Here is a 27,259-nt window from a genome sequence, read left to right on the forward strand (position 1 = left end):
GGATTAGAGTATGTGTGTGTGTACGTTTTCCACATTCTTTGAGGGTAGAGGTTATCTCTCTCTTTTACATTTTCTCTATCCCGTCCCATAGTGCATTTAGGTAATCTCTGTCCTTAACAAGGTGGCTTATCCTTTTGCATAGGTAAATTCAATCAGCAAAGGGTATAATTTTAAAGTGCTATAATGAGCTCACAATGAAATTCTCTACTCCGTTCCAGCTCTTTCAATAATATAACTGCCATTCAATATTCACCTGGCAATTTATGTGTCTTCCTTCTCAAATCTGTGCAAAGCACTGTAGAAAGAAAAGACCCTAATTGTTATTTATTGGGACCCTAACATTTCAATATTTCAATATAGTACATTGGCCAGAAATCTTGAAAGAACCAGCAATGAGCTAGTATTCTATGAAACAAAGTATCATGTGGATAAATGGATGCTTCAAGTGCGCCTCTGGTCCTTGACCTTTTAGGGTTACAGTGGCTTTCACAGCAGCTATTGCTTCATGTGTCTCATGTCTAATAAGTAGCATAAGGCTTATAAACATACCTCCCACTGACCTTTGTAGCTGCCCTTGTCTGACGCAGGTCCAGGTTTGACTCAAGCAGGCATGAATGAGATAGGGAATAGATTATCAGGGAAAGGGAATCATTTAGTTCCAGTTAAGTCTTGCTTGATACAGGCTTCTCAGGCACTGAGGGGTGAAATGATTTTTGTTCCTTGCAGTGTTTCTCGCCATCAGCTCGCTGAGGGTGCAATCTGCAAAAGGCAGTTAATATCCATGTGGGCTATCTTATGACTGGGTGAAGGTTTTAGTCTTTGTGTTGTCAGTGTTTGACATGAATAGAGGCTATTCATTTAGCTACTTCAAATTCCTTCCTCTTGCCACACTTGAAAAGGCGTCCAAGTCCAAAAAGTAAACATGAGACATGCCAGATGGCTAATATTTTGGATTCCTATGGCATATTTAAAATACCTGAGAACCATCTCCTACCACATAGTTTCAAAATGACTCTTATTTGGTCATTGAATGGGCTTGACCATGGCATAAGATCTCCAAGGTCCAGATCAGATTGATCTTCAAGGGGATGGTATATTTTAATGAATCAACAAATAAGGGAGAATAAGAGAAAGAGGCATATCACATTGGAAATGGCTTTCTCTTGAACCTAGATTTAAAGAATATTGTAGGAGGGGCATGGGCTGCTCCATCAGTTGAGTGTCTGACTTCAGCTCAGGTCATGATTTCATGCTTCATGGATTAATGCCCTGTGTTGGGCTCTCTGCTGACAGCTCAGAGCCTGGAGACTGCTTTGGATTCTGTCTCTCTCTCTCTCTCTCTCAAAAATAAATAAACATTTAAAAATGTTTTAAATATTAAAGAATATTGTTTGAAGTTATCACAAAGTTAAAACTCAAAATTCAGCAAAGAAATGTTATACCTGCATTCATCTTAGAAATAAGATTTACAGACAACTTGCAAAACAAAAGGAAAAACTAGAGTAACTTAAATGTTTTAAATGGTTATGACTCAAAAAACGGTTTTGCCTTTGAAAAGAGGAGAACAATTTTCAAGGGATGAAAAAAGGGACCTACCTAAGAGATACCTTGAGATCTTTACTAACAAGTCAGAACTAACTGAAAAGGAAATGAATTACATTTACCCCAAATGCTTTTTCTCTAGTAATGGTAAAACTTCTCAGCAGTGAACCTGAGTGATTTTCCTGGAAGAAGTTCATATCCAAAAAAGCATTGAGAAACATCACCTCATAACAGCAGATGGGAAGCCTGTAGCAACAGTAGTTAGGAAACCGTTTCATGAAGACTGGGACAGCCATACAAAGCAGTAACAGATTATTTGAACATTTGAGAGGGAAAAACTTGAGAGATCGCAAAATACTTAAAGCCTTTTAGATGTATTTTAAGATCATTGTGGTAGCTGAAAATATAGATATTTTATCCCACTCTAAAAAAGTCGATTCAATAAAATTTGGGGGCATTTACTTTTTGGAAATTACTTCTCTTGCCTTTGGGGATGTGAAAGGAACAGAAACCCCAAAACCCTATACCAACGCAGCATACAACTTCAAGGGAAAGATCGAAAAATAAAATAAATAGATGAGTGTACAGCATGAGAGAGACAAGTGATAAAGAAAATAAGAGAACAGTGAAGAATAGGAAGTGTCCACTGAGGAAAAAATTTAGGGACCAAGGAAACCCTTATTAACGGAAATGACACTCAAAAGGAAGCAAAGAGTATGTGAAAACAAACAAAGAAACAAAGGTGAAGGGGAACCAATAGTACAATAACAGATTAGCACCGAGGTCTGGCATGGTTATTATTAGAAAGTCTGACAATATAAAATCTCAACGAGTAGATAAGGGAAGGAAAAGTAAGGACTTCTAAGAAGAAGGAAGGTTAAAAAGAAAGTGAATAAAACATGACAGGCTGTGTTCACCCTACATGTCATAGAAGAGGACAGATACCAGTTTAGGATGTTCAAAATTCAGCAGGACATAACATTAAAGGCACAGTCCCTGGATAAAATAATTGATAAATTGGGCTTCATTAAAATTCATAATGTCTGCTCTGTGGAAGACAGTGTCAACAAAATGATAAGATGAGCCACAGACCTGGAGTAAACATTTGCATCTGACAAAAGACTGTTATCCAAAATATACAAAGTACTCTTTAAAATAAACAATAAGAAAACAAGTGACCCAATTAAAAAATAGGTTAAATACCATAATAGACACTTCACCAGAGAAGACATAGAGATGGCAAATACACAAATGAAAAGATGTTCCACATCATATGCCATTAGAGAAATGCTAATTAAAACAACAATGATGGGGGTGCATGGTGGCTTAGTCAGTTAAGCATCCAATTCTTGGTTTTGGCTCAGGTCATGATCTCTCATTTCTTGAGTTTGTACCCCACATTGGGCTCTGTGCTGACAGTGTGGAGCCTGCTTGCTCGCTCTCTCTCTCTCTCTCTCTCTCTCTCTTCTTGCCCCTTGCCACCTCTCTGTCTCTGTCTCTCTCTGTCTCTCAAAATAAATAAATAAACTTAAAAACAAACAAACAAACAAAAAACAACAATGAGGTGTCATTATATACCCATGAGGATGGCCCAAATCCAGAACACTGATAACACCAAAGGATGCTGGCAAGAACATGGAACAATGCGAAGTCTCATTCATGGTGGTAGGAATGCAAAACACCAGAGGCCCTTTACAAGACAGTTTGATGATTTCTTACAAAACTAAACAAGATCTCGACATACAATCCAGCAATCATTCTCCCTGGTATTTACCCAAAGGATTTGAAAACATTACACAAAACCCTGCACATACATGTTTATGGCAGTTTTATTTGACATTGTCAAAACTTGGAAGTAACCAAGATATTTTTCAGTAGGTGAATGGATAAATAAAGTGTGGTGTGGTATATCCAGACCATAAAATGTTAATCAGTGCAAAAATAAGGAGCTATCAAGCCGTGAAAAGACTTGGTAGGAGTTTAAATGCATATTACTAAGTGAAAGAAGCCAATCTGAAAAGGTTACCTACCGTATGATTCCAACTACATGATATTCTAGAAGAGACAAAACTATGGAGACAATAAGATCAGTGGCTCTCAGAAATTGGGGTGGAAGGATTAATAGGTGGGACACAAAGGATTTTTGGGACAAAGAAATTATTTTATATGATACTCTAATGATGGACACATGTCATTTTAGGTTTCTCCAAATCTATAGAACTACAACACTAAGAGTGAGTGTGATGTGTCAGATGTAGGTTTGTCACTTGTTAACCCATGTACCGTTCTGGTGATGGGTGTTCACACCGAGGGAGGCCACGCATGTGTTGGGTCAGGGTATATATGGGAAATCTGTGCACATTGTCCCCAATTTTGCTGTGAACTTGTCACTGCTCTAAAAAAAAAGTCTTTTTAAAATTAAACAAAAAATTTTAATGTATTTATTTATTTTGAGGGAAGGAGGGGAAGAGAGAGAGAGAAAAGCGGGGAGGAGCAAATAGAGATGAGGAAAGAGAAAATCTCCATCTAAAATATGCCATCAGCACAGAGCCTGATGTGGGGTGAGAAATCACGAACCATGAGATCATGACCTGGGCTGAAACCAAGAGGCAGACCTCTAAGTGACTGAGCCACCCAGGAGCCCCCCCAAAATTCTTGATAATAATAAAAAACTTAAAAATTTTTCAGTAATCATGAGTGCATTTAATATTAAGGATTAAGAATCCATATTTTTGAAAAATACTCAGGAGGGACTTCTGAAAAAGAGAAACAGAAAGGAATCAAAATGTTTGAGGAGTAACCTACTGTAGCAGAGAAAGACGAAGGAGTAGAAAGGATGAATTGTGCCATCAAAAAAAAAATCCAATTCTGGGCAAAATTCCAAAGCAAAGTGGAGGACAGACAACTTTTGGGGTGAACACATGTGGTGAGGTCTTATCATCCACTGGGCCTCCTACAACAACGCCTTCTGAAGTCTCAGCAGTAACTGAAAGTGACCTTCTGTTGCTGATTCTGCCAATGAAACAAATGTTGGAAGAGAGAGCACTTGTTGGGACACTACCAGAGGCTTAATGGGCTTCAAATTATGGAAGATGGGGAGAAAGGAACCAGTTGAGAAGCACCTTCTCTAAAGCTTGAAGCTTTGGGACTAGTCAGATGAAATCTGCATGGCCTCTTAATTTTTTGAACTTTTAAAAACTAGGGCACATGGGAGACTGAGTAAATGTATTTGAAGTTCAGAGGTCTTGAATGAATGTTAGTCCTTCCTATATATGGGTCCAAGCTGCAGCTGCTTAAGCAGCCTCTACTCCCCTAGACATTAGACTAAGACCTATATGACTCTGACTGAGTAGAGAAAGGAATTGAAGAAGAAAAAACAAAAACAACAAACAAAATCTTTTAGATTTTAATGTCTTTGGGTTTAACTTAAAATGTTTCATTCAATTTTAACTTAAAATGGAGGTTTTTGGAGACTTTGATTTCTTCTTATGAATTTAATAATGCAGGTAGTATCCAAATTTTTACTTTTTTACTTTTTTATTTATTTTTGAGAGACAGAAAGAGACAAAGCAAGCAGGGGCGGTCAGAGAGAGAGGGAGATACAGAATCCGAGACAGGCTCCAGGCTCTGAGCTAGTCGTCAGCACAGAGCCCGATGCGGAGCTTGAGCCCACAAACCGTGAGATCATGACTTGAACCGAAGTCGGACACTTAACCAACTGAGCTACCCAGGCGCCCTGGTATTCAAAAATTTAAATGATAACATACAAAAATTATATTACTTGAAATAATTGTGTACTGTCATTTGCACACATCACTTTGTCTTCTTGCATTGGTTGTATTATAGATAAAATGTGTAGAATAGGAAGTAAATTTCATAAAAGATAACAGTTTGGATTAGGTGCTATTTTGATTTGTAGTCTTCATTTCTTAGCTTTCTGGGACCCAAGTTAACTGTGTGACAGAGGTCCAAGAAAACAAATAAAATTGGTGCTATGGAATGTTCTCATGAGGTAGGAGCAGAGCAGTTTTCACATACTGTTGGTTTTTCTAGAGAGGACTTCCATAGCTTTAGGTGACCAGAACTTTTAGTCTGAAGCAAAAAGAGCTAAGGGGACACAATCTGGGAAAGTTAGGAGGAATTTTCTCTGTTATCCTGGTAGGCACGCTTCCTTTAATGTCACACATGCTATCTACTGCATTCTGTCATCCAAAAGATGGTGAGAAAGGGACAAGAAAACCAAGAGTTCATAGTCATGCCTGCAGAGTCTGTGGCTAGGAAGCTCAAGATTGCTAACAGAGGTCCTGTACTTCCCCAACCTTATGCTCCTAGTTGAGAGCTGAAATGTTGATCTCCATGTGACGCCTGGTAGAGACCCATTTCAAAACTTCATAGTGAGCCTCTGAGGGTGACATCATTACCCTCACTTTAAAGATTTGGAAACCGTTACTCAGAATTAAGCACTTTCCCAGAGACACCCAGTAGGTGATAAGAAAGAATTCAAAACTGGATCTGTTTCACTTAATAGCATCTGCTATCCCCTCAAGAACCAGCTCTTGTTTTCTCTCTAACTGCATCTCCCACAACTGAACCTCAGGCATCTTTTTTTTTTTTTTAACTCTGTTATACCATGCTAATTAACGTTCAAAAAATACCATATGTTGTCTTAGTTCCCCATGCCTTTCCACACACTGCCTCTCTGGCCCCGATAAAGTAGATTACTCCTACTCTTACTTCAGCTTTCCACTGACGCTGGTCTGGTTTTATCCTGTAAGTCCTCTGCATCCCTCCAGATGTGCTCCCTCCTGCATTAATACGAAAATCTCTTAGGATAGAGGAAATACCCATACAACTTATCACAATTGACTCAGCATTTAATAGTACTGAAGAGTTTAGAATCACCTGCAGACATGAGGGAGCACTAAGTCTCCCTCTCCCTAATTTTGGATAATTAGACTAACCAATGAGTCTCAACTTTGATGCTTGAGGGACTGTTCTTTCTATGCTTCACTCATCCGTTCATCACCAAAGAAGGGGAAGTGTGAGATCCATGACAAAACATCTCTCCTTTTCTGACAGTTGCTCCTAAAAAAATTACTCCTCCTTTGAAGCCCTATCCAAGTTTTAGAAAATTAAAATTGTACTCTTATTTTTGTTGGTCATCTCTCTTTTTTTTAAAACTTTTAATGTTTATTTTTGAGAGAGAGAGAGAGAGAGAGAGAGAGTACATGCGCACACACGAACGAGGAAGCGGCAGAGAGTGACGGAAACACAGAATGTGAAGCTGGCTTCAGGCACTGAGTGGTCAGCACAGAGCCCGATGCAGGGCTTGAACTCATGGACTGTGAGACCATGACCTGAGCCGAAGGTGGACGCTTAACTGACTAAGTCACTCAGGCACCCCAATTGGTCATCCCTTTTAAAAAATGACTAGTCAAACATGATTTTCTCCTACAGAACATGATCGTCTCTACCCACTCGATCTGTTTCACTGCCAGTGCCCTTTACTTGGGATTCCACCAATTGACCCCACCCAGTCCTGTGTTAATCATGGAGCATATGAGAGTATATAAATCATTTCAGGGAACTCAAATTCTATACTGCAGTGGAGACAGGCGGGTGCTGCCCTCAAAGAGTTAATGAGCTTCTCTGAGCGTCTGCTTTATTTCTAGAGTGACTGAATCAGGAATATTTCGTTTCGAGTTTGGAACTGTCTCAAGGTAGATCCTCTCTTTGCACATTTGAGAAGTGTATGCCGCGGCATGACACACAACTTGTCGAATTGTGTTCATTTGTGAGAAAGCAGTCTTGAAGTTAGACCTCCTTCCTAAAGTTTCTCTTCTGTCATTTGTGAGATTTAAGAAAGGCTTCAAGTCCAACTACTGTCACTTACATGTGATAGTGCACCAGCCACTGGCGATGAATCACACTTGTAACGGCTTGAGGTGCATTTACTCACAGATGATACACATTTTACAATTCATGGCCAGCTTTACAATTCATCGGATTTGAAGTAGGTCACAAAGATGTGTTAGCATTTCAAAACTCTATCTGGTATGTATCGTCTTTCTACCAGGAAATTTTGCTATTTTTAGCACTGGAGGGGACTTTGGGGATGATCTCATGCAATCCCTTCATTTTATAGATTAAGAACCTGAGACCCGGGAAGGTTAATTGATTTTCCCAAACTCCCAGAGCTAGTTAGTGGCCAGCACCAGAGCCCTTCTTTTTTCCGTCTCAAAGGCTCTCTTTCCACTCTACCCAACTGCCTCCAGACTCTGGCTATGCAAACCAGGTTTCTGAAGTGCATTATTAAAGGATTATCTGTTCCACCCTTACTGGCTGGGTCAGCAATAAGATTATTAAATTTTTATCTTATGCAGAGCTCTCCAACCTGGGAGATTCTCATCTGCCAGACTTAATCTTCCGAAAATATGCACAGGGAAATAACGACACACACAGTTGTCACAGAATTAGACACCGAAAGCCATTAGCTGGGCAATCCCTGGTACGATCTACAGCCAAATTGTGTCACGTTTTTTTTAAACATTTCTTCCTTCCACTTATGCATCCATGAAACCCTGCACACAGAAGGCCTGGTCTGAACCTGCACAGATAACTCCTGGAAGTGTCTACACTCTGACATCTGCCTAAATGCCAAATGAATCTGCCATATGATAATGAATACAAAATGAATTAATAATGATATGTGAATCATGAATACAATTTACAGTTCCTCAGACAAAATAGTGTCTTTTTTAGCAAGCGCCTGCTTAAACTACCTCCTGCAGACCTCAGGCGTAGGGACTCAGGCTCTCTTCTGGCACACCACCCCCATCTACTGTCGCTGGGCAGAATGACAGCTTTCCTCCAAGCCGGTATCCTGAGCTTGCTCTGCTCTGCTCTTTCCCCATATCAAACATGTATTTGTTTTACAAATCTTGGGCTTTTCAAGGGTGAGTCTCATCCTTTCTCCTCCTCCTCCTCCTCCTTCTCCTCCTCCTCCTCCTCCTCCTTCAACAACTTCTTTTTCTTCTTCTTCTTCTTCTTCTTCTTCTTCTTCTTCTTCTTCTTCTTCTTCTTCTACTACTACTACTACTTCTTCTTCTTCTTCTTCTACTACTTCTTCATCTTTTTAAACAAATAACGTGAAACTCCTTGGGGCAAAATACGTGAGAACTTGTTCTATCACGTGACACAATCTAAACACTGTAAAATCTCATCTTGAACTCAAAGCAGTTCTTTGTTTTAAAAACTAAATAACAATGTAGTGATTTCCCCCTTGCTGTTTTAAATTTAACCTTCTTTACACGAGTCCACAGGTTTATCAGACACCCTGAGGCTTTCAATATTTTTGCACACAATAAACTCAGCATTTCTGAATTCCATAGCCAGAGATCATTAAAGTTATCGTGGTCTCCCCTTATCTGCTGGGGATATGTTCCAAGACCCTCAGATGATGCCTGAAAATTCTAAACTCTGTATATGCTGGGTTTTTTTTCCTATACATTTATGTCTATGACAGTTTAATGTGTATATGAGGCACAGTAAGAAATTAACAGTAACTAATAATAAAATATAACAATTATAGCTATAAACTATAATAAACGTTATGTGAATGTGTTCCCTTGGTCTCAAAATATTTTACTGGATTGTACTCACCCTTTTTTTCCCCTAATGGCGTGAGATGATAAAATACCAATGAGATGAGCTGAAGTGAGGTGAATAATGTAGGCATTGTGATGCAGAGTTAGTCTACTACTGGCCTCCTGATGATTGGTCAGAGGAGGTCATAAGCTTCTGCCTGGGTTGACTGTGAAAAGAGAAACTGTAGATGAAGGGGGCACCCACTGTGTAAGTGACATTGGCTTTATTCCCTTCACCCTGTGGCGGACATTAGCTGTTTCTCCCCTACTTCCTCCTTTCTGCCCTTAGCATCTATTCTTTAACTGTGTCTAAATTGTCCTGATAGAACAAGGGGATGCTAAGAAATGAAATCGCTTTGGCTTCTCTGGAGAAAATAGCATAGGGGAGGCATGTGAGGAAGGAGGAATGGGTGGTGGTCGGAATTCAGAGGGGAGACAACTGTGGCATCAGCCAGCACAATGTTGATGAGGGCAGCGAGCAGTGGCGGCCTCTGGGGTCTGTTTTAAAGGCAGGGTCACTAACCATTGCTGATAAATTCCATTCGATGCAAGAGAGAAGGACTCGAAGCCAACATCCTGATTTTTGTCCTGAACAGCTTATTTGAAGAGGAGACCAGGAGTTCTGTTTTCAACATTTTGTTTTTGCTGCTGTTGTTGTTTTATGTTTATTTATTTTTGAGAAAAAGAAAGGACAGAACGTGGTCTGGGAAGGGGTAGAGAGAGAGGAAAACAGAATCTGAAGCAGGCTTCAGGCTCTCAGCCGTCAGTACAGAGCCCAATTAAAGGCTCAAAGTCACGAACTGTGAGATCATGACCTGAGCTGAAGTTGGATGCTTAACTGACTGAGCCACCCAGGAGCCCCTGTTTTCGAAATTTTGAATTTGAAATTCCTACTTGACATTCAAATAGAACTGTCATGTGATAGGAATCTATTTGGCATGCTGGTTTCCTTGTGGGAAATTACCCATTCTTATTATATGCCCTCTAGGTAGGACTATAAGTAAGAGGTTCTATATTTGTTTATAGTAAAGCTGTAGATAACCATGCAAGGTCTGAAACAAACAAACAAAAAACCATAAAAAAAAAAACTCAAGTAAATAAAAAAAGTGACACTGTCAGTTTTTTTCATGGAAAGTTCAAAAAATGACCTAAACTCTTTACCCAGTGCTGGAATTTGCAGGAAACCAGCAATGTCAGAAACAAACCCCTGTGCTGTCTCTGGATTCTTCCTTATGCTTTGTGAGCTCTGATTCTGATATGGAAAATTGAAATGAAAATGCAAACTGCCACGATTGAGTCTCTCTTCACCTGGGCAGTGTGGGGACTTGACCCCGAGTCTCTTAAGACCTCCCTGCTCTCACCTTCTGATTCTGTGATGGTGCATAACTAAAACAGACCATGTACTTTTTTGTGCCCAGGCCAACCTATTAAAGCTTAGTCCATTTATTTTCCAGATTACAGTTTTCACAATCATGTCATCTTTACAAGTATTTGCTAAGGTTTAGGAAGAAAAAATTTTGTTGCCAAGTAACCAGACTCATAGAAAAAAAAATGAGTTAGGCAGTACATAGCAGAAAAATGAAAATACAAATTTCAAAACAAATTTTTCAAAATCACCATTAAGAGTATGGTTTTCCTGTCCAAGTTTGATGGTCCTTGATAAGATACAATCACCTTTGAATTTGCAAATCAAATGTTGAAATTAAATAAAAGGAGAAGAGTGGATAAGTAATGTCACCTCACTTCTGAAGTCATATATGAATTGAATATTTTCATAGCAGTGTATTGCAAAAACCTGACACTGGTCTTTCATTATTTCATTTCCAACCCTATACAGAAGGAATAAATTATAAAAGGTGTTCTAATATGCTTTGATTGAATAAAATCATTTAAAATTGGGAGTCAGTGTGTGTAGAAACAAACTTCTGTAATAAAAAGATATGTGCCAATTCATACGAGTAGAAAACATTTCTTTTATCACATTTCCCATTTATAAAATCACACGTAGTTCTAGAAATTTTGCCTTGCTCTTCACAATCTTTTCGAATGTCCCTAGATACTTAATACATCCATTTTTCCTTCTTGTTCCTAAACTCTTTTCTATCTGTCCATCAAACTTCGATTCCACAGATCACAGCACAAATTTCATTTTTTTTCTTCTTTTCTCCTAGACAAAAGGAGGCTCCTCATTTGATCCATCTCACTGAAAAAGAGAAAAGAGGGTATACTAGCTTTAACAAAATCTTTTATTTTATATGTCAAAGTTATCCTATTCATAGAATGCATTTTGCAGCACTGACAAAATTTCATCCTCTACACAAAATACTCCATGCAGTTCTTTGGGTTTTTAATCTCCATACATGTTGTTAAATTGTATGCACATGCATGGGAATGACAAGGCAAAGAAGGAACAGTGTGAACCAAGCCAAGCTCACTGGCATGGAAACATTTCTTAGACAACGTGTCATCAAATTTTTTCAATCCAGAATCAGATACCAACTACAAACCCAAGTTGAAAATGCCCAAGATTTACTAAAGGATAAATAATACACATTTTTCAACTGATTTATGTTCTATGTTACATCTCAAGCTTGTCACTATATATATTAAAGGAAAAATAAGTGATATAGATTCCAACAAGTTCCTTTAGCATAACAAGGCAAGTATAATATGATCGAATCTGTGGGAAATACCACTACTTACCCCCTAAAGCATACCCCGCTCACGCCATGTAATAGAATGTTTAGTTCAGTAGATGGTCACTTAGAATAAAGACTACATTTCCTAGCATCTCCATGTGTCATATATGTCTATATATCTGTATGGTTAAGTTCTGGACAATGAGGTGTAAAGGAAGTGACGACGAACATTCCAGATTGTGCCTCTGAAGGGAGAGTGTGCACCTGTGTACTCACACCCCATTCTTATAGGTGAGAGCGAACCATCTTGAGCAATGCAGATAAGTATAACCCCTCCTTTTTTTAATGTTTATTTACTGATTTTTGAGAGAGAAAAAGACCAAGTAGTAGGGGAGGGTGAGAGAGAGGAGACACAGACTCTGAAGCAGGCTCCGGGCTCTGAGCTGTCAGTGCAGAGTCAACCACAGGGCTTGGACTCACAGATGGTTAGATCATGACCTAAGCCCACATCGAACACTTAACTGACTGAGCCACCCAGGTGCCCCACAACCCATTTGAAATGGAAGAGCAAAGGGAGAAGGACCCAGGGTCATGTATGACTTCATAAAGCAGTGTCATCACACCAGCTCAACTTCTTTGGGAGCACAAAATAAATTTGCTTAAGTGACTTTTATTTATTTTGGATCTCTGTTTCCATTGGCAATTTCATATCCGAAGAATGCAATGTGTATTTCTGCAGGCAACGTTATACCTTCTTCAAATTCTGCTTTCAGAAATGCTGTCAGAGGGGTTTGCCCTTCAAAGCATAACAGGTGGATCTTTAACACTAAATGCTAAATCAAGAGAAAGAGAGGCTACTTTTGGGTGTCACATGATGACTCTTTTCATGATGTTAATGTGTATGCTGGACCCCTCACTACAAAAAGGGAGCATTACAGAAACTAGGTAAAATTACAGTTTGCTCATCTCTCGGGAAAAGTAAATTTTGATTTAAATTATTCATAAGAAAGCAGTTATTTTATTACAGTTTCACAAAAAGAGTTTTTATTAATCACCTAGTATGCACAAGTCATATATTTTCTATATATTTGAGAAGGGACAAATGGCCAGTTGAAACAAGGTTGATCTGGTTTTGAAAATAAGTCTAAGGTCTAGCGGTTGTAAACTTGGCAACTTATGTAACTTTACTAGGCCCCAATATTCTCATAAAGATAGAAGGATAATGTTGGTTCCTGATTCTTACAGTTAGGAGAACTGAACAACACAATGTGCATGGAGCCCACAGAAAATGCGTACATAAAGAAATCATTTATTGTGTGTTTGCTAGTGTGATTGTTGATACTGCTGGTGTTATATATGATTATTGTATAACATACATACAATATATATACACAGTATACAAAGTGATGAAACAGGGTCTTGACATTGAGGAATTTGTCATCTGGGAGAGGAGATCAGATAGTTTTCATTGGTTATCATATAAAATTATAAATTTTGTTCAAAACTCCCATGAAAGTCTTAAGTCAGCTTTTATTTCTGTCTAGGAAAATTAGATGTTTTACAGAGGGCTAGCATTTTCATTGAGTACTGAAGGATAGAAAAACTCTTCATAGGTGGAAATAAGAGCCAGAATGAACCGGTGTCCTGATGGATAGTACAATACGAGTGAATGCACAATATCCCTGTGATTATACTGGTTTCACAACTGTGAAGAGACATGAAAGCCCCTTTGAAAGCCTTGGTTAAAAAAGAAAGGGAGATTTAAAGAAGATAAAATAAACTGGCAAAAAAGTGAAAATAAATATTTGGTCACAGCCCTCAGAATCAGACCATCAGAAATAAACTGAAGGGCCAGAGCTAAGCATCTTTCCCTTGTTCCTACAGCCAGATTGAAAAGAAAGACAGTCATCAGCTTCCCAGAACTCATCTGAAAGGTAGCCCATAGGGGCACCTAGCTGGCTCAGTCCCTTAAATGTCCAACTCTTGGTTTTGGCTCCCGTCATGATCTTGGGGTTCCTGAATTTGAGCCCCACACCAGGCTCTGTGCTGGCAGTGCAGAGACTGGTAGAGATTCTTTCTCGCCCTCTCTCTCCGTCCTTCCCCTGCTCCTGCTGTCTTTCTCTCAAAATAAATAAATAACCTTAAAAAAGTAACACACAGATATCACTGAAATAAATCTCAGCATAGGTAGCTGAGATTTCTGTATCTGATTTACATAGGATATAATGCAGAGTCACATGAAATACAAATTGGTTTCCTTCCCAGTGAAGTAGATTGAGCCTTTGGGGGTAAATTAAAAACAAACACAAAAGCAAACATTGCATTAGCCACAATTTCTGTGATGTAAAAGGGCAAATTTTACTCTGCACCCACTGGTTGGTCTCCAATCTTGATTGAAATCAGGAATTTGGACCTCCTGAAAATAGTCCAACTCAGTTGAAATTCTAAAACCAACCAGTGCATGGCATAGTGTTATTTCCAGGACTCTAGGATTTATTCCATTATCTGCATTTCATGCTTTTTAATATGTCTTAAATGAATTTGTATGGTTGGGAAAATTATTAAAGAGAAACAAAGCAAGAAAGACAGAGATTTGGGAATAATTTGGTCAATATGAAAGAAAAAGTAATGCAAAAATAATTTCACTTGTACTTTATCCATGCAAATTACTTCTGTCCGTACTGTGTATAATGATGACTACTATCCGGGTAGCAGCAGTAGAACAGCTTTGAAAAATGTTCTAAATAAGATTCTCTGTTATGATCAGAGTATTGATAAATTTCCTGTTCTATGTTCAATCTAATATTTGCGATCCCTCCAAATGTTCCAAAGGTTGAACAAAGGTTTAAAAATATTGAAAAAGGGTGGGAATTCTAAAATTATATGTAAGATTGAGCAGAAAAGGTGTTTGACTTGTCTAACTCCCAAGTCCCATTAACATGATAATAAACCAATGCCTCTAAAAATAAAAAGTAAAAAACTATCAGAGCAGAGGAAACTAAAAGTGTAGGATTCATGTCCAAGAGATTTTAAGAAACTGAAATTTATTGAAGACAGAGAGGGTAGAATACTGATAACTCTAGCAATGGTTACTACAAGTTAAAAATCAGAGGCACCTAATACAAAGAAAGAAGCTCATGAGCCCTGGAAAGCCCTAAAGAGGTGCTCCTCTGAAATTCTGGATGTTGTACAAACTGGTAGTCAGACAAAGGCCCAGCAATAGTGGAATTAATTGGAGGATTATGGGTAGAAGTATGACTTCTCCAAAGCAGTCTTCATATGCAAAAAATTCCAAAAGCCAGGTCGCAGGGAACATAGACACACAAAACAAAAACAACAGTTACCACAAGAAAAACAGTCAAAGAAACCAGGGAGAAAGGCCCTGGAAAAGTCAATGGGATGTTGGCACCAAAGAAGAAAATCTTATGACCAGCTCCCCAACTCTCTTAAAAGCCAGATGATAACTTCTTCCACTTCCCCATATATAAAATTTTTGCATATTTAGGATTCCCTGTTTGATTGTTTTGTTGTTTGGGTTTTGTTTCTGAGTTTTGAAATGGCCTCTGACCTCTGACGGTGGTGCCTCAGGAGCCCAGTGGGTCACTCTTGATTTTGGGTCAGGACATGATCTCATGGTTCCTGAGATCAGGCCTTGAAGTCAGGCTCCATGCTCAGCTTGGAATTCTCTCTCTGCCCCTCCCCTGCTTGTGCTCTCTGTCTCCCTCCCTCCCTCTCTCTCTCAAAAGGAATACATAAACATTAAAAAATTATGAAATGGCCTCTAACAATTTTATGTATGGGGGTGAAAATGTATTCACTAATTCATTCAGCCAACCATTTATTCATCAAAAAGACATAATAAGATATTAGAAAAGCATGAGAAAAAAGAAGGAAGGGAGATGTACTGAATATAGTTTAATTTATCTAAGGAAACAAAGATCAGAGGTAGCTATAGAGAAATGTGAAGACTTGTGTTTGTTAATAATGACTTTAGTATTTATTATTACAATTCTCCTGTTATATTGAATTATTTTCCACTGTGATCAACTCTGTGAATGCAGCAATGAATAAGACATAGCCTTGACTTTGAAGGAATTTACTCCTTAGAGGAGACACCAGACTTAGAATTGCTGTTATAGGGGTATCCCGTGTACTGTAGAAAATGCAGAGAAGGATTGGAACCCCAGGTGGCTCAGGGAATAGGATGATTAGGAAACCAAGCATTCCAGAGTTTTTCCTGGGAATGACAAGGACAGAGATTAAAATTTTTACAGTAAGACATAAACCTAAGGAAAACACTTGCAGCCTCGTGAGGTAGAATGAAAAGATTGTGGAATAAAGCCAGAACTTTGTAACATGATATAGTGGCTCCAACTCCTAATAGTCACGTGGAACCTGAATGGCACTTTCAACAAGAGAAAAGAATGTGTTTTCTTCATATGCTTCTTAAATGTTCCTCCAGCAACGGTGTGTTTTGCTTTACAGTTTCACTTACACCTTGTCACTTTCCTCATTGGCCTGTATCATGATACCTTGAACAAAGAAGTCACCCGATACATGTTTGTTGAATTACTGAATTAGTTAATAAACCAACCAAAAAATTTACAAACCAGCATATCAATAAATCTAATAATTTCACCAAGTTCTGTACACACAAGGGATGTGACACAAGGACTCTGGTCATTGCAGTTCTACTTGGTCATTTGGTTATATGAACTATCTTCTTTAAAATATTCTTTTTAAAAATATTGCCTTTAAAGTATGCCTTCTAAGCTACATACATTAAAAAGATAAAATTAGGGTATTTAGGGGCTTTCGAAAATATAAAACAACATTCATATAAAATACCTAATTCATTTTATCATTATCATGATTATTTTAATAATATTCTTCAAACCTGTTTCAAATTCTCCCGATTTCATTTTTTGTGGGACTTTTAATGGGGATTTTGGCACCATGGATTATTATCTGCAATGGCTACTATTATTATGTATAGTGTAGTGTAAAATCAATTACATATATAAACTTCGAGTCATCACTGAAGTTTTATCTTACAAAACCTACTATTAGTGAGGTGGTTACAGCATGGAGAAATATTTTGCAGTACTGTATTCTAGATATTTTCTCCAAGCGTTTTATGAATAAATAAGCACCATTTATAGAAGTTACTATGCTATACACACAGACTATTTATTTTTAATGCTCTCTGAATCATCTTTACAACAACCTTATGAGTTAAGACTTTTTATTCCCATTTTTCAGATACTATGTTGAAGTTCAATTGGGTTAAGCTATTTAGCCAAGGTCATAGGACCGAAAGTAATAGAAATGGCATTTTTGATGAAAGTCGCCGTCTGCTATTGAAGCTTATTTCTGGGCTCATTATTTATTTGATGTGCCCTAGGCAATGTATATAAAATTGCCCCATATTATGAGCAGCATCTAATTATGAATATAATCTTAAAACAACATGCTTTGCATTGCACACAGAGAATCTATTTATTCAGCCAAATAGTTCATTAGTGTCACAGCTGACAGCTCACCTTTCTCCTCACAGCACCAAGATTGTCAATCAGATGGAATGCTTCCATTTACACCTGCATCCCATTATTTGAATAATATCCATGCAAGTTCAACTCCTACCGTTTCAATTTATAGGACCTAGTACCATGTCCCTGACATGTGTAGGTAGTTCAGATATTTCAAAGGAGAAATATAATTAGTAAAATAGACTACATTTTATTTCTGAAGCCTATAGGCATTCTATCTTATATTTTAAATTATATTTTGCTAATATATACAGTCTTTTTATGTGAAATGAATATTCAGTGACCCACCTAGAAGTAGGCTGGAAAAAAATGAAAGATTTGTTACAGCATGAATTTTTATATGCCACACAATGTGTACTTACCTCCCTGAAATCTACTGATGACCTATTAGAAGTTTGTTTACATGTCAGTCTCCATCTTATCACTCAGTAACATGAGTTACTGAGTGCCTTTTCACTTGTATTAGTACTTTATTAGTATATTCATGTTAGCACTGACCCCTTAAATGAGGGTTATGCCAATCATTATCATTTTATCTTCAAAAGTAAATAGGGATGCCTGGGTGGCTCAGTCGGTTAAGCATCCAACTTTAGCTCAGGTCATGATCTCATAGTTCCTGAGTTCCAGCCCCGCATTGGACTCTGCCAACAGCTCAGAGCCTGGAGCCTGCTTCGAATTCTGCGACTCCCTCTCTCTGTCCTTCCCCTACTCATGTTCTCTCTCCCTCTATCAAAAGTAAGCATTAAAAAAATAAAAATAAGTAAAAGTAAATAATTCTGTTTTTTTTAAATATTTATTGCATTGTTATTTTCTCTAATTCTTTTCAGCTTGATTCCTGACATTTCACAGTATTTTCACTACCATCAGACTCAATGCACCAGGCACTAAAGCAAACTCTTCCAAGGATCACCTACGTTGCATGGCTGATAGTTGCATGAAGATGACGAATGTGATCTTATACAGCATCTTCTTGGCAGTATCTCTAAGAAACTCTTCTTACTTGTTTATAAGAATCTCTGATATTTCATTCTATGTATGGGGCTACATGTCTGAGGGAAATCATATTTTCTATTCAGTAACAGAATCTCCTTCAAAAAATTACTTAAAAGCTTTAGAACATGTGATCCCCAGAGAGGGGGTAAAATTAGGTCCATTTACATCTCATCCAATAGTCTAAAAACTCAGCCTGTTGGAATGAGCACTGAAATGTGCTCTCTCTCTCCCCCTGTCTCTCTCTCTATTTTCTCTGCCTTTGTCCCTCCCCTACTTTTACTTCATCTAAATATGCTCATTCACCCACAAGCCAGTCAGATTGAACCTTACATTTTCAAATAATTGAGGAAAATCTGATCAAATATGAATATCTCAGATTCACAGCTATTTTCAGAATTTGCTTAGAACATTTGCTTTTGAAAACACAATATCCGTGTATAAGGAAAATTAGCCAGTAAACTTGTTTACCATTCACATGATTTGAGTCATCTAAGTGCCACAAAATATCTACTTTAGACCTCAACTGATTCTTTTGAGCACAACAAGGTTTCCAGGCTACTGATCTTAGCAATGTAGTAAAATTTAATCTCTAATGAAAACTTAGTCTTCTAAATTAATGAATACAACTCCATATGATTATTCCTACTCAAATCTTGAGTAGATAGCCATTTACACAATATAACTCAAGTATTATATTGAATAATAATTCAATGACTCTAAGGAAATTAGTTATCCAAAGATATTTCTTCCCATAGACCAATGACATTTTTCCTGAAATACCTCTGTTTACTCTTGAGCTAAGCCATTATGCTGTCAAAATGTTCCTTTAAAATGCAAATTTATTTCATGATCCTGTACATATTAGGACTTTCTAATGCATTTATTTAATAGTATTATTGAGAATTTCCAGGACCCAAATGACATGAGATGCAAATCAGGAATATTTTATTTGGCAACAGTTTGAAAGTTTCAGAACTCTTTTTAGGGAGGGCCTGTCCCACATATAATAGAAAATATATAATGAGGAAGCAACACAGCCAGTCGATCCCTTGAGAAAAGGGATACCAAATGATGAAGTTCATGTCATTCAGTTTACTGGTCTCCAAAGTTTAAACTCATAATAACTCACTGAATAATAGCAGACTGTGTACAGATTGCCTGGACAGGAATATTTCCTCTTTTAAGATATATAACAGTATCTATCTCATTTCTAATCAAACCATCAAAAACAGGAACAGAATCTTATGGAAGAATATTGTAGCCTACAGTGTGTGTGAATCAGAAATTTTCAAAAGTTTTCCCCATTGTGAGCACTGGGAGAGGAGGTAAATTCACTTTCTCTCAGTTCATCCATCTGTAAAATTACTATTCTGATTATTAAACATTTCTAAAGTCTTCACAATGTCCTGAGCACTGAATATAACATGTATAAAGATGTTGTTTGTGCCCTCTAGGAGCATAATGAAGCTTGCCATCTACTTCTAGGAATGTCTTGGGGATTGAAATACTATTTTAAAGTGCCAAGAGCTACTCAGAAGAAATGTGCTGTATAATTACAAATATTATTATAGATGAATGGACATGTTCCATTAAACACTAGAATTGGTTACCAAGGGAGTTTATGGAGTCTCCTTCCCTGGAGAATTAAAAAAAAAAAAGGCAGCTATATGTACATCAGCTTAGGTTAGGATGGCTTAGGTGGTGCTGTGTCTAGCAAATTGGGAGAATCATAGAGGAAAAAAATAAATTCTCAAAGTGTAGCAGTGTTGGTAACATGTAAAGAACAAGGTTGAAAAGAGATGAACTAAATGAGCAATTAAATTGAAATACACAAAAGAACACAGGCTCCAACTGAGTTAGGAATTAGGAAATGAACATTTAGCCTAAACAGAGGAGTATCTATTTAACTAATTGCCAGGTATTCTCCACCTTTTCTTTTTCTTCTGAAACATCCTGAAGATGTTTAAGGGCAAAACTCATCATGTTAAAAAAAAAAAAGCCATAGAGATATATTTCTTACCATTGAACCGTATGGGTTGTAAGTAGGTGAAATTATAAATAAGAGCAACCTGAGATATTCTAAACATGAGGCATTTGAACTGATGCTTTTTAAATAATCAATTCCTGAATGTAGTTCATCAATTTTTTTTTTAATTTAAGACATTGTGATAAACTTACAGCAGCTATCCCGACTTGAGCAAACCCAGTAAACTAAATATAATTTATCCCACGGTAATAGTAGAACCTTAGAAAATTGAGATTTAAGAACTTTTTTTCAAAGAGATTCAAATACCTCCAATATTGTATTTTCCTACAGATTTAGATACAGATTCACTCAGAGATAGAATTATTTGAAAATAACCCAATGCAAATGCTCAACTATTTTAAGAAAGTCCTTGATGTGAGCTTATTTGGGGTCATTTGTTTCTTTCTCATAAAATCTTAATAAAAGATGAGCAAACGCCTGACCTTCAGAGAAGGGTAACACGACTACCTGTTGGCAGAATTAATTATTGACTCAGAGGCTGTGAAATAGCCTTCAACTGAGTTATTTTCACAATCTCCAGAAGCTCTTCTGCTTCCTTGGCATTATCACCGTGGTGAATTGACAGGAGTGTTTAAAACATTATCTATTATTTCTGCATCACAAGCCCAGTGGACTAGGTCAATCGCCTTGTCAGTTTCAACTCACTCCTCTGTCTGACTTGTATGAAGATGCGTGCCCGGGTAGAAAGAGCCCTGATCTAGGAAACAGGAAACGTGGATTCTAGAGCTTTGTTCTGTAGCCTTGAAAGTAACTTTATTTCTCCTGGTTGCAATTTCTTCATGTGTAGAATAAAGGAGTTGCAGTAGATAACTATTTAGGTCCCTTCCATTGCACAGATGTATGATTCCGTGGCACGCTGAATTTCGTGCAATGTTAAATGAAAACGAAGTCCTTCACAGTGAGTTCCTTTGTCCACGAGGGTACTGTTATCACTTTGCATGTATTGTTGTGGAAGTCTTTATTATAATGTAAGATACCAAGTCAGAGGTGCAAGTCCAGGCCATAAACACTTTTTGTTTTGTCTGCTCATTAAAAAAATAATAATCCAGTTTATAATTTAAAAAAAAGGAAAAACTAACATAAAATCAAGATGTGAGCTTCTGTTGAAAGAGCTAAGTATTTTGAAACCATGGATCTCATGGTATCAGTATATTACAGACAGGCAATTCTTGCCATGTTTAGTTGTGATATGCACTCTATTATAATTTTTTTACACGCTCTATTATTATTATTACCATTCAGTCCACTCCATCATTTTTGTTCTATGCCTGGCCCTGTACACATTTCTGCTTGTGAATTCAAGTTTATGCATTTGTCTCCTCTACTAAACAATGGGCATTTCCAAAAGAAAGAGCTTATCTTGATCCTCTGCTATCAGCAGTTAGCTGCCTAACAAATACGCATTCTATGCTTTTTTAGGGATGCAGAACTTGAGAGACTATTGAATGCTGAGAATGAACTGAGGGCTGGGGGGGAGGGGGAGGGGGGAAGACAGGTGGTGGTGATGGTGGAGGGCACTTGAGGGGAAGAGCACTGGGTGTTGTATGGAAAACAATTTGACAATAAAATATTATGGAAAAAAAATAAAAAGAGAACCCTCATTTTATTTAGAGGATAGTCTATCTTAATAAAAATAACGCTCTAGGCTACCTTCTGTGTTTTCTGAAGTTCAAGTCAATGAGAAAGAAGAGTCAACAGCTTAGTACACACACACACACACACACACACACACACACATACACAAATACACACACTCAAACTCAGCTGGCCCATACATTCATACTTTATATTTTCCTCATCTTCTTATTTAGAACTCTGACACTAAGTCTATTTAGATAACAGCTCTCTGGAAACTCTGAAGACAAATCCATTTGTGAAGATGGCAATATGAAAAATGGAAGAAACATTGGTTTCTGATTGCAGCTGATCTAGACCTTGACTGTCATCATGTTTATTAAAAAAATAAACCCTGGAGTGCTTTGGTGGCTCAATCGGTTGAACATCCAACTTCGGCTCAGGTCATGATCTCATAGTTTGTGGGTCCAAGCTCCATGTTGGGCTCTGTGCTGACTGCTCAGAGCCTGGAACCTGCTTCGGATTCTGTTTCTCTCTCTCTGCCCCTCCCTGGCTCACACTCTGTCTGTCTCTCTCTCAAAAATAAATAAACATTAAAAATAAAATAAAAAAAAATAAACCCCTATCTGGTTGAAACATCATAAGCAAGATTTCTGCTTATTAATGCCAGTTGCATCCCCAACAACTATACTTTCATTGAATTCCAAGTACATGGACCATACAAGGTTGCTGGTTATTAATGCTTTTGTAACATAAATAATAATAATAACTTGCAAGGGCTGTATGCTCGCTTTTGTCAAGTATTGTGCCAAATGTTTTACATCATTTACTTCTCACAATCACCCTGTAAGACAGGTAACATTTGCCCAATGTACAGATGAGCCACAGAGAAGGTACATATTTTTCCCTATGTCAGACTATTCTTTGCAATGACTGATAATATTTTATCTAAAGCAAAGCCAAAGTAATTCATCTGAAAGTACAACTATGTTGTTCGAACTTCATGGAGCCATGAAAATCAGTTCCCATTTCCACTAATACTTAGCAAATGTGCGTAAGTCCAGAGATCAGCCGAGCCCTCAGAACCTTATGCTGTTTCCCAGTTTGGGCCCTCATTTTCAGAAAGGAAAAAGTCACATTTTCTACTGATTTCTCAAAACATCAGTTACACCCTCTATCCCCGACCCTCTGCTGAGAAAGCACAGGACTGCTTCCATCTGTCCCTACACACTCTGGCCCTCTGACTTTGAACTGGTGAATTGTCCCTATTACTATCTAAGGTCAAACCTACCAAAGGTGCTCAACATTTTTTCCCTGATTTGCAATCTGAAGATTTTTCTCGAGTCATATGCTTCTTTCCTATATTACAAATTTCTTATCTTGTCAGAGAGTAGGCATGCTCCATTCTCTTGTTTAAAAATAAATTTCTTTGATTCCTCTCATTTCCCCTAGTCATTGACCCAAAGTTATTGACTACTGCATTCTCTACTTTTTTTTTTACATTCTGTCTTCAATTCCCTTTATTTAGACTTTTAACCCATCAACCTTTTGAAAATATTCTTTCAAAGTCTAACACAAATTCTGGGGCACCTGGGTGGCTCAGTCTGTTAAGAGTCTGACTCTTGATTTTGACTTAGGTCATGATCTCATGGTTTGTGAGTTCACACCCCGCATTGGGCTCTGTGCAGACAGTGTGGAGCCTTCTTGGGATTCTCTCTCCTCTCTCTGTCCCACCACTATTTGTGCTCTGTCTCTCCCTCTCTCTCAAAATAAGTAAACTTTAAAAAAATACTTCAAGCAAATTATTCAACTTACGATCAATTATCAGGCCTCAAACTTCCTCAGCAGGGTTGACATAACTGATTCTTCCTCCTTTTGAATTGCTGTTTACTAGGCTTAGTAAATTAGTAAATTAGAAAATGCCACATTTTCTTCTTATTTTAATATAGTACTTTTACCCAGTTTTGGCTTCATCCGCTGACCTTTAAGCATTTGGTTTAACATTTTCCTTCTTCTCTGTCTACATTATATCTCTAGCTGACTTGATCTAGTCCAATGGTATGAAACGCATCTCAATAATAATGACCCCAGTTTTTATCTCAAACTCAGACTTTTCTTCTGAGATAGACTCTTTCGACAACTCCGCTAGGCATGTCTAACTTAACTTGTCTAAAGCCACCATTGAGTCCCTGCTTCTTCCAAAACATTCCTCATCTCAATATTGCAAATGACATGGATGTAGTTGTTACAAATGGAAAACTTATGTCATCTTTCATTTTTTTCTTCATACCTTCTTATTACCATCTCTCATTACCTCCACCAAAATCAGCCTTAACCAAACAGTCATCACCAGTTAGTTGGGTTTGTGCTCCAGCTTTTCAAGTAGTCTTTCTCCTTTCCATTCTTCCCCCTTCTCTCTATCCTTAACATTGATGAGGTCACATTTGTGTCCATGGCTCTTCAGAGACTTTCTTTCACATTTAGATTAATAACAAAGACTATCATCATGGTTTTAGAATTCTACTAGATTTAGTTTTTGCCTACATATTTTTAATAGAGTTTATTTTTGGTGTTATGGTTTTGTTTATTTCTTTTACGTTTTTTTAGTTTAATTCCAGTATAGAATAGAGTTTATTTTTGGAACAGTTTTAGACACACAGCAAAATGCAGAGGAAGGTGCAGAGATATTCCCATATGCCCCCACCCTCACATACACAGAGCCTTGTTTGTTATTAACATCCTTCACAAGAGGGTGTGTTTGTTACAACCAAGGAAACTATGGTTCCCTCTTCGTGTTGTACCTTCCATGGATTTGGACAAATGTATAATGACGTGTATCCACCGTTACAGGATCACATACAAGATTCATTGCTCTAAACATCCTTTATGCTGCCTCTATTCATTCTTCCTCCTCCTAACCCCTCATATGCTTGCTGTCTCCACAGTTTTGCTTTTCCCAGAATATTGTATAGTTGGAATCACACATTATGTTATAGCCTTTCAGATGGGCTTCTTTCACTTGATATGGATTTAAGGCTTCTCTATCACTTTTCCTGCCTTCATAATAGCTCATTTAATTTTAGTACTCAATAGTATTCCATTGTCTGGATGTCCCACTGACTACTTATCCATTCATTTAATGGAAGGCATTGTGATTGGTTCCAACTGTTAGCAATTATGAATGAAGCAGGTATAAACATCCTTATGCAGGTTTTTGTGTGGATGTTTCCAACTCTGGGTAAATATTAAGGAGTGTGGCTGGGTCACAGGGAAAATTTTTGTTTCATTTTGTAAGAAATTTCCAAACTGTTTTCCAAAATGGCTATTACATTTTGCATTCCTAGCAGCAATGAATGAGAGTTTCTTTGCTCCAATGCTTGTTGGCATTCAGTATTGTCAGTGTTTTGTTTTGGGGCATTCTAATAGGCCTGTAGTGATATCTTATTGTTGTTTTAACTTCCATTTGCCTAATGACATATGATGCTGAATATCTTTTCACATACTTATTTCCCATCTCTATGTCTTCTCTGTGAGAGGCCTATTAGGTCTTTGACCCATGTTTTATTGGGTTGTTTTTCTTATTGTTGATTTTTTTTAAGTTGATTTAGTTATTTTGATAGAGGGGCAGAGAGAGAGAGAGAGAGGGAGAGAGAATCCAGGGCAGGCTCCATGCTGTCAGCACAGAGCCAGACACTGGCAGTGAGATCATGACCTGGGCCAAAATGAAGAGTCAGATGCTTAACTAACCTAGCCACCTATGTGCTCCTTTTATTGTTTATTTTTAAAAATTCTTTGTATAATTTGGATAATAGTCCTTTATTAGATGTCTTTTGAAAATCCTAGCTGTGGCTTATTAATTTTTTGAAGTTTTTTTTGTGGGTTTTTTAAAAAATTTAATGTAATCTAGTTTTGCAATCTTTATTATTATTAATTATTTTTATTGATTGTGCTTTAGTTGCATATGTATTTTAAATAATCTCCTACTTAGTATTCCTTCCTCAGCCCAGCCCAGACACTCTGAACTTTTTACCATGCATCAAATGTGACAATTTTATTTTCTCCTCAAAGACCTTGCATTTTTAATTTTTTCCTCCTAAAATAATCTTACCCCAGGCTTTCATATGCTTTACATTTTTCTCAGATATCCACTTAGTTATTTTATTCTGGTCCTTCTCTAATCATTGTCTCCTTGAACTTTTCCTTAATCAAAAAAATCTAAACATGTCTACATTATTTTCTATTCCTTTATACTGTGTCCTTATTCTTTTAAGTATTTATAATCACCTGAATGATGGTAAATGCTTATTCTTTTTTCTGCTTTTCATCTACAAGATACTTGATTATAAGTTCATGAGGATAGGGACCTTTTCTATCACCACTGAAATGTCTAGTCTAGTGCCTGGACTATATTAGGAGTTCAATAAATATTTATGTTAATGAATGCATAGTTTAATGAACTGTGGATACCTTCTTACTTTTCTCATTAAAGTAAACAATTATACTATGTTATAATTATGGCTACAGTAGAATTCAATAATTCTGAGTTGATTAAAAGACATGATTAGCTGTTTTTCTAAGCCTTATTGTCCTGGAACTTATTGTTAAAATTATCTCTAAGCCTCTACTTCCTCCTTTAATGTTTTTATCTTGTCCATATTCATCTTAGGATGCATATTAAAATATATGCTTTCCACTTCTGCTAGTTTGGGGATCTATTTCTATATGGATTGATGTTGACATTATAGGAATTCATACTATTTCAGCTTGCCATGTCCTAAAATTACAAAATCACTTTACTCAGGTGGATACAATGTACTGTTTGGTACTCCTTTTAATGTGACACCTCTGATAACAAAATAATACCTTTAGAGAGTGAAGAAGAGTCAAACTCAGCTGGCTCTTGCAATAATTACCCCCATAAGCTATAGTACTTTTATTCATATACTGAGTAACCTTAAATGTTAATGTGGGATTTTTAAGTGTCCTCCAGAGGCTATCATTGCTTTTTACTGTTACTTTATTTTGACAATTTTGCTTTGTTCTCTCCATTTCTGTTTCTTCCTTGCAACCTCAGTTCAATGCTCCTGAATGTTTCTGATTTCTGGTCTTTTACTCCTCAGCATATATATTGTTTCTACCTTTTTCTTGAATTTAGCTTCTATTCTACCTTTGATGACCGATTCTATCACAATTATAAGAAAAATGCCCTGTTTATTTCTTCTGATTATTAAACCAAGCAATTACTTTGTCTTTGGTTCTTGGTTACTT

General features: G+C 37.3%; 1 long non-coding RNA gene across 1 annotated transcript; it reads left to right on the forward strand.

Annotated features, from left to right (window-relative positions):
• Window positions 1-9,306: 9,306 nt before the first annotated feature.
• LOC115285837 lies at window positions 9,307-18,389 on the forward strand. Its single transcript, XR_003905715.1, has 2 exons — window positions 9,307-9,396; window positions 18,204-18,389. It is a non-coding gene; the product is annotated as an uncharacterized LOC115285837 (long non-coding RNA).
• The last annotated feature ends 8,870 nt before the right edge of the window (window positions 18,390-27,259 follow it).

The sequence above is a fragment of the Suricata suricatta genome, chromosome 1 (assembly GCF_006229205.1).
Source record: "Suricata suricatta isolate VVHF042 chromosome 1, meerkat_22Aug2017_6uvM2_HiC, whole genome shotgun sequence".
Classification (NCBI taxonomy): Eukaryota; Metazoa; Chordata; class Mammalia; order Carnivora; family Herpestidae; genus Suricata; species Suricata suricatta.